Below are 6,861 nucleotides of genomic sequence, written 5' to 3' on the forward strand. Positions count from 1 at the left end.
GGGACGACCCCGACAGGTGCGGCCGAGTCCTCGAGCTAGTCTCTGTGTCCCGGTGGCTGCCGGCCCCGCGGCGCGCGCGGGTCGGCGTGGGGAGCCAGTGGAGGCCGCGGTCCTGTCGGCTCCATCCTTCGCAAAGGCGAGGCGGCCGGACTGGCGCGCGGGTGAGGCCTTTTGTCCCTGGCGGTGCCCAGGGTGAGAATCGTACAAAACCGTGGACTCCGAGATGTCCGGGGTCCTCGCAGCCTCGGCAACATCTGTCTCTTGTTTTGAAGGTTTGTCTGTACTGAGTAGTAAATTCCGACAGCGAGCAGCAAGTATTCCCATAGCGAGGGAAGTTAACTTTTAAGCAAATCTGTTTGTTTTTGAGAAATCAAAGTGTGGCAATTCAGTAAGAGTTCCAGCTGCAAGGGAAATCTGTGTTCGCCTGATTCAAATGTCAAAAAGCATAAGGTGTTTGAGGAACATCTCTCCCTCTCTGTGTCCACCTTCTCAGCCCACGGCCCCTAGCAGGAAGGCACTAGTCATCAGTACAGGTTTTAGATTACTTTACGCATTCCCAACGGAATACAGACATTTTTTTCTTTAGCATTTTCTGCGCCTTGATTTTTTTTTCCACTTAATACACCTTGGAGATTCTTCATTTCAGTGAATTTAGAGTGGTCTCATTATCACTATTCTCATAATTATTACAGTATAACTTACATACAATGAAATGCACCTAGCCCTGGCTGGTGTGGCTCAGTGGACTGAGTGCTGGCCTGAGAACTGAAAGGTCCCTGGTTCGATTCCCAGTCAGGGCATATGCATGGGTTGCAGGCCTGGTCCCCAGTTGCGGGCATGCATAAGGCAACCGATTGGTGCATCTCTCTCACATCAATGTTTCTCTCCCTCTTTTTCTCCTCCTCTTCTCCTCTCTATAAAAATAAATAAATAAAATCCTTTTTTTAAATGCACGTATATGACATGTTCAATTAGATGGGTTTTTTAAAAGTAAATTCTTTTTATAAATTGATTTTAGTGAGGAAAGGAGAGAGAGAGGGAGAGAGAGAAACATCGATTTGTTGTTCTGCTTAGGTATGCATTCATTGGTTGATTCTTGCATGTACCCTGACCAGGGATCCAACTCGAAACCTTGACGAAAGGGGACAACGTTCTAAGCCACTGAACTACCCAGTCAGTGCAACTAGATGAGTTTTGATAAATTTATACACCTGTGTAATCACCACCACAATCCACATACAATATTTCCATTGCTCCAAGAAGGTTCCCTTGCACCCCTTCCCAGTCAGGCTCTCCCACTCCCAACTCCAGGCAACCATTGGTTTTTCTGTCTGTAGACAGGTTTTATGTATTCTAGAACTTCATAGAAATGGAATCACGAAGCATGGACTCTTGTGTCTGGCTGCCTTCTTTCTTCATGTTTTTGAGATTCATTTACATTGTTTAGTGTATCGATCATTTGTTCTTTTGTAGCACTGAGTATGTTCCATGGTAGAGAGAAGTACGTTCCTCTATCCTCCAGTTAGCATTTGGTAATTTTTTAATTTTTATTTATTTTTTTATCCTCACCCAAGGATATATTTATTGATTTTTAGAAAGAAAGGAAGGGGGCAGAGAGAGAGAGAGAAACATGGATATGAGAGAGAAATATCCATCATTGCTTCCCATACACGCCCTGACTGGGTGTCAAACCCACAACCTAGGTATGTGCCCTGACTGGGGATTGAACCCCCAACCTTTCTGGTATATGGGACAACACTCCAACCAACTGAGTCAACAGCCAGGGCTGGGGCTTTTTAAAATACAGCTGTTACAAAATTGCTGTGTAAGTCTTTGTATAAACGTATGTTTTCATTTCTCATGTGTAAATCTCTAGTAGTAGAATTGCAGGGTTGTGTATGGTAAGGCATAATTTACTATTTTAAGAAACTTTTTCCAAAGTGGCTGTACCATTTTACATTCCCACCAGCAATGTGCGAGAGTTCCAGTTTCTCTACATCGTCACCAACATTTGGTGTTGTCAATCTATTAAATTTTAGCCACTCCAGTGGGTACATAGCACCCCCACCATTTTTATAGTTGAGTGCTACCATTTATTTGTACGGTGCCCTCTTGGGCATATATATGGTTCCAATACCTCTGCACTTATAATCCTGTGATGGATAATTTATGCACAAGTTTATCTGTGAGATGATTTTCTATAAGCAGGATTACTGGGCCAAAGAATATGTATATTTTTGATTCGTGCAGATACAGTTAAGTTGCCCTTCCAACTTGTGCCAATTTATCATATCTGGAGTGTTTGCTTTCCCACAGCCTTACCGCCACAGTTATCAAATTCTGATAGTATTTGCTAGTCTGAAAGTGAGAGTGCAGACTTAGCTTGCGTTTCTCTTACTATTGAGGTTAGTATCTTGTTTATAGATAATGCTATTACAGTTGTCCCAGTTATTCCTCCTTTACCCCCTTTACCCCCCTCCACCCAGCACCCCCCACTCCCTCTGCTGATTCTCCCTTTCTTTGTTGATGTCCACGGGTCAAGCGTATAAGTTCTTTGGCAACTCCATTTCCTATACTTGCTCTTAACATCCCTCCTGCCTATTCTGTAACTACCAATTTGTACTTGTTGATCCCTTCATCTTTCCCCCCATTTCCCCAGATTCCCCATCCCCACTGGCCACCATCCCAATGTTCTCATTTGTGATTCTGTTTCTGTTCTGATTATTTGCTTAGTTTGTTTGTTTTTTTTAGATTCAGTTGTTGATAGTTGTGAATTTGTTGCCATTTTAATGTTCATAGTTTTGATCTAATTAAGTCCATTTAACATTTCATATAATAATGGTTTTGTGATGATGAACTCCTTTAGCTTTGACCTTGTCTGAGAAGCACTTTATATGCCCTTTCATTCTAAATGATAGCTCTTCTGGGTAGAGTAATCTAGGTTGTACGTCCTTGCTTTTCATCACTTTGAATACTTCCTGCCAATTCCTTCTAGCCTGCAAAGTTTCTTTTGAGAAATCAGCTGACAGTCTTATGGGAACTCCTTTGTAGGTAATTATCTGCTTTTTTCTTGCTGCTTTTAAGATTCTCTCTTTATCTTTAACCTTTAGCATTTTAATTATGATGTGTCTTGGTGTGGTCCTCTTTGCTTCCATCTTGTTTGGGACTCTCTGTGGTTCCTGGACTTGTATGTCTATTTTCTTCACTAAATTAGGGAAGTTTTCTTTCATTATTTTTTCAGATAAGTTTCTGATTTTTTGCTCTTTCCCTTCCCTTTCTGGCACCCCTATGATGCAAATGTTGGAATGCTTGCAGTTGTCCCAGGGGCTCCTTACACTAACCTCTATTTTTTGGATTCTTTTTCCTACTTGCTGTACTGATTGGATGTCTTTTTCTTCCTTATGTTCCAAATCATTGATATGATTCTCAGTTTCATCCATTCCTCTGTTGATTCTCTGTCCATTGTTCTTTATTTCATTTAGTGTCTCCTTCATTTCTGGTTGGATCACTTTTATGCTGTTGAAGCACCCACTGAGTTCCTTGAGCATCCTTTTATAACCAGTGTTTTGAGCTCTGCGTCTGGTAGATCACTTATCTCCATTTCGTTTCATTCTTTTTCTGGAGGTTGTTCTGCTCCTTAATTTGGGCCATGTTTCTTTGACTCCTCATTTTGGCAGCCTCCTTGTGTTTGTTTCTATGTATTAGGTAGAGCTGCTTTGACTCCTTGTGTTGGTAGCATTGCCTAATGTAGTAGGTGTCCTGTAGGGTCCATACAGCTCAGTTTTCTGATGGTTCTGAGTGATATTTGTTCTGTATTTTCGCTGTAATTTTGCTGTGGTTGTGTGAGGAGGTGAGCCACATTTACCTCTGCCTTCATCTTGACTGGAAGTCCCTAGTGAGGTTAATATCTGTTCAAACACTTAAAAGCCATTTGCATTTACTTTTCCCTAATTGCCTGTTCATATCACAGCCCATTTTTCCACTGCATTTTCAGTCTCTCTTAACTTGAAGGAGATCTTTATACACGAGGGTGATCAAACCTTTGTCTAGAGTATGAGTTGCAAATATTTTCCACAGTTTATGAAATGTATCCAGCATTTAGCTCATTTATGCTGTTTGCTGGGTAGTATTCGATTGTGTGACCATAACCACATCTTTTTCCCCATTGATTTCTACTGTTGCTGGACAAAACTAGTGGTTCCTAGTTTTGAGATATTACAAAAGTTGCTGCTATGAACATTCAAGTGCATGTGTCTTTAGCTTCCTCTCTTTGCTTGTCCTGCTCCTCCCACCCCTGTACTGGTCTCCCCTGGGGACGTGTTCTTAATAAGTCACTTGCATGTGAAAGCTCATCTTGGGAACCAGACTTAATACAGACACAGATGGCTTTGGTCACATGGGGGACTCCAGTGTAGACAGGCTGGAGAGGCATCAATCCCTCCCCCTGTGGATGACTAAATGTAGTCACTATGGGTCCTGATAGCAGCAGAAGGCACCTCTCCAGGAGAGAATTCCCTGATCCTTCTGCTGGTTAAGCCAGGGAGCAGAGAACAAGGCATTCTGTCATACCCGGGGTCCATTTTCTATCTCCCCTTGTTGGGGGAGGATTTGGGGTAGAGCAGCAGCGGACAGAGAGACCCAGGCTTCCGTCTTGAACCAGGAGCACAAATAGAGATTCCAGAAGAGAATGTGAACCCTAAGAAAGGAGAAGCCCTTACCATAGTAAAGGAAACAGTCCTTAGGGGAAGAAGAGAGAGGCAGCTAATAAAGCCCCAGAAATCACAGGGACAACACAACACCAAATATATGTCCTGGAAGGGCCTGGCAAGGGGTTGGAGGTGGATTGAGTGCCCGACAAGCTGGGGATCAGGAAAGTAGAACAGACCCCAGAGCCACAGAGAGAAAGGCCTCAGTGTAGGTATCAGGAGAGAGGAAGGCAGGGCCCTCTCTCCTCTGGCAAGAATACAGCCCACTGGCAAACTCCTACTCACACCGAAAGCTGCAGCTTTGGTGACTCCTTGTCAAGGGGTCCTCCCTGACCCAGAGCTCGGTGACTGTCCCTGGCACTGTACTGCTCACTGTAGCACATCTCACACGGCATTATAGTTGCCCATTTCTTGTCTCTCTCCTCCAGAGCCTGAGCTTCATGAGGTCTGAGACTGTCTTTTGTTCACTGCCAAGTGCAGAGCCTGGCACACTGTCAGTGCTGACAAAATGAGGGGGACATGTAGCCTAAGAGCTGCGTGGGGACTGAAGTCATCCTTGCCAAGTGGATGCTCCAACGCAGATGAGCCATGACCAAGCACATCAGAAGAATTTTCTGCCGAAATCTCAGAGCAACCGTTTATTTACCTTTGGGGATAGCAGAGGAAGGGATGGGCCATTAGACCAAAGTTGAGGAAGACAGATCCTGGAGGTGCCACTGATCGGCTCAGTGTTCGTTCCTGATAACACCATGGGAAGGATGATTTCTCAAACGCCTTGCTGGTGTCTCTGTCTGGGGTCAATGGGGAGTGTCCTGGGAAGAAGGCAAACCAGTGAGAGTTGAAGCTTTGAAGTGCTCACATAATGAGCGATACCCACCATCTGGAAGTCGGACTCATCCTGAAGAGTGACCCACAATGAGGTGTCCAAGCACAGCCAATGCCATCCCATGGAGATGTCATGCCAAGCTTGGGTGCATCAGAAAAAGTCACGCATGTGAACAGTGCATTCAAAGGGGAACATGATGTCCCTCGGCAAAGTGAAGAAAGTGCTTCAAAAAAAAAACCTGTACTCAGCTGTAATTTGGGTAGATTTCCATGAAAGGTGGAAGATTTTTTTAACACCACCTTATTAAAGTAGTATTTGGTATGTTTTCAGAAAACTGTGTGTGTCTTCAGTGCCTCGGTGACTTTTCACAACGTGAACACACCCATCAAACCTGCACCCAGACTAAGAAACCGCACTGTCCACTCCCCGAAAGTCCTTTCATGGTCCCTCCTAATCATGACCTCCCCCCATAAGTAACCACTATTTTGACTTTTATCACTATCAATTAGCTTTGAACTTCATGAGACTGGAATCACGCAGCCTACACTGTTCAGCATCGGACCCCTTTCACTCAGCGTTATGTTTGGGAGCATTGCCCATAACACGTGTGGTCGTAGCTCCTTCCCACCTCTGTGTAACATTCCATTGTGCAAACATAGCACAGTTCATTCATCCAGTCTCTTGTCCGTGTGCATTTGTTCTTTCCAGTTTGGGGCTATTGTGAATGGCGTGACAGTAAACATTCTAGTACAGTCCCATGGTGGGCATAAACCCCTAATCTTTTTTTGAGTAAATATCCAGGGGGAGATGTCAGGGCAGGAGTGTTTTAGCTTTAATAGATAATATTAAACAGTTTTCCAAAGTTGTCATATATTCTGTATGATTCCATTTGTACAGAAATTCAACAACAAGCAAATCAAATCTATGGTATGAAAGGTCAAGAGAGTGGTTACCTTTGGGGGTTGTGACTTGGAGGGATCAGAGGGAGATGCTGGCGTGCTGGTAATGAATGGTCTGTTTTTTTTATCTGGGTGCTGGTTACATGGGTGTGCTGGTGTTTTAAAACGTCATCGAGCTGTACAGGTATAATGTGCTCACATTTCTGTATGTGTGTTGCACTTGAATCAAAGTTTATTTTTAAAGTCTTGCTATTTTCCTCCCTGTCTGCTTGAAGATCAGCCACCATCATGATGGACACAGAACTATCCGCACCAGGAAGTTCATGACCAACAGACCACTTCAGCAGAAACAGATGCTCACTGACGTCCTCACCTGGGAAGGCAGCAGCACCCAAGGCGGAAATTCAGGAAAAACTAGCCAAAATGTGTA

The sequence above is a fragment of the Desmodus rotundus genome, chromosome 6, assembly GCF_022682495.2.
Source record: "Desmodus rotundus isolate HL8 chromosome 6, HLdesRot8A.1, whole genome shotgun sequence".
Classification (NCBI taxonomy): Eukaryota; Metazoa; Chordata; class Mammalia; order Chiroptera; family Phyllostomidae; genus Desmodus; species Desmodus rotundus.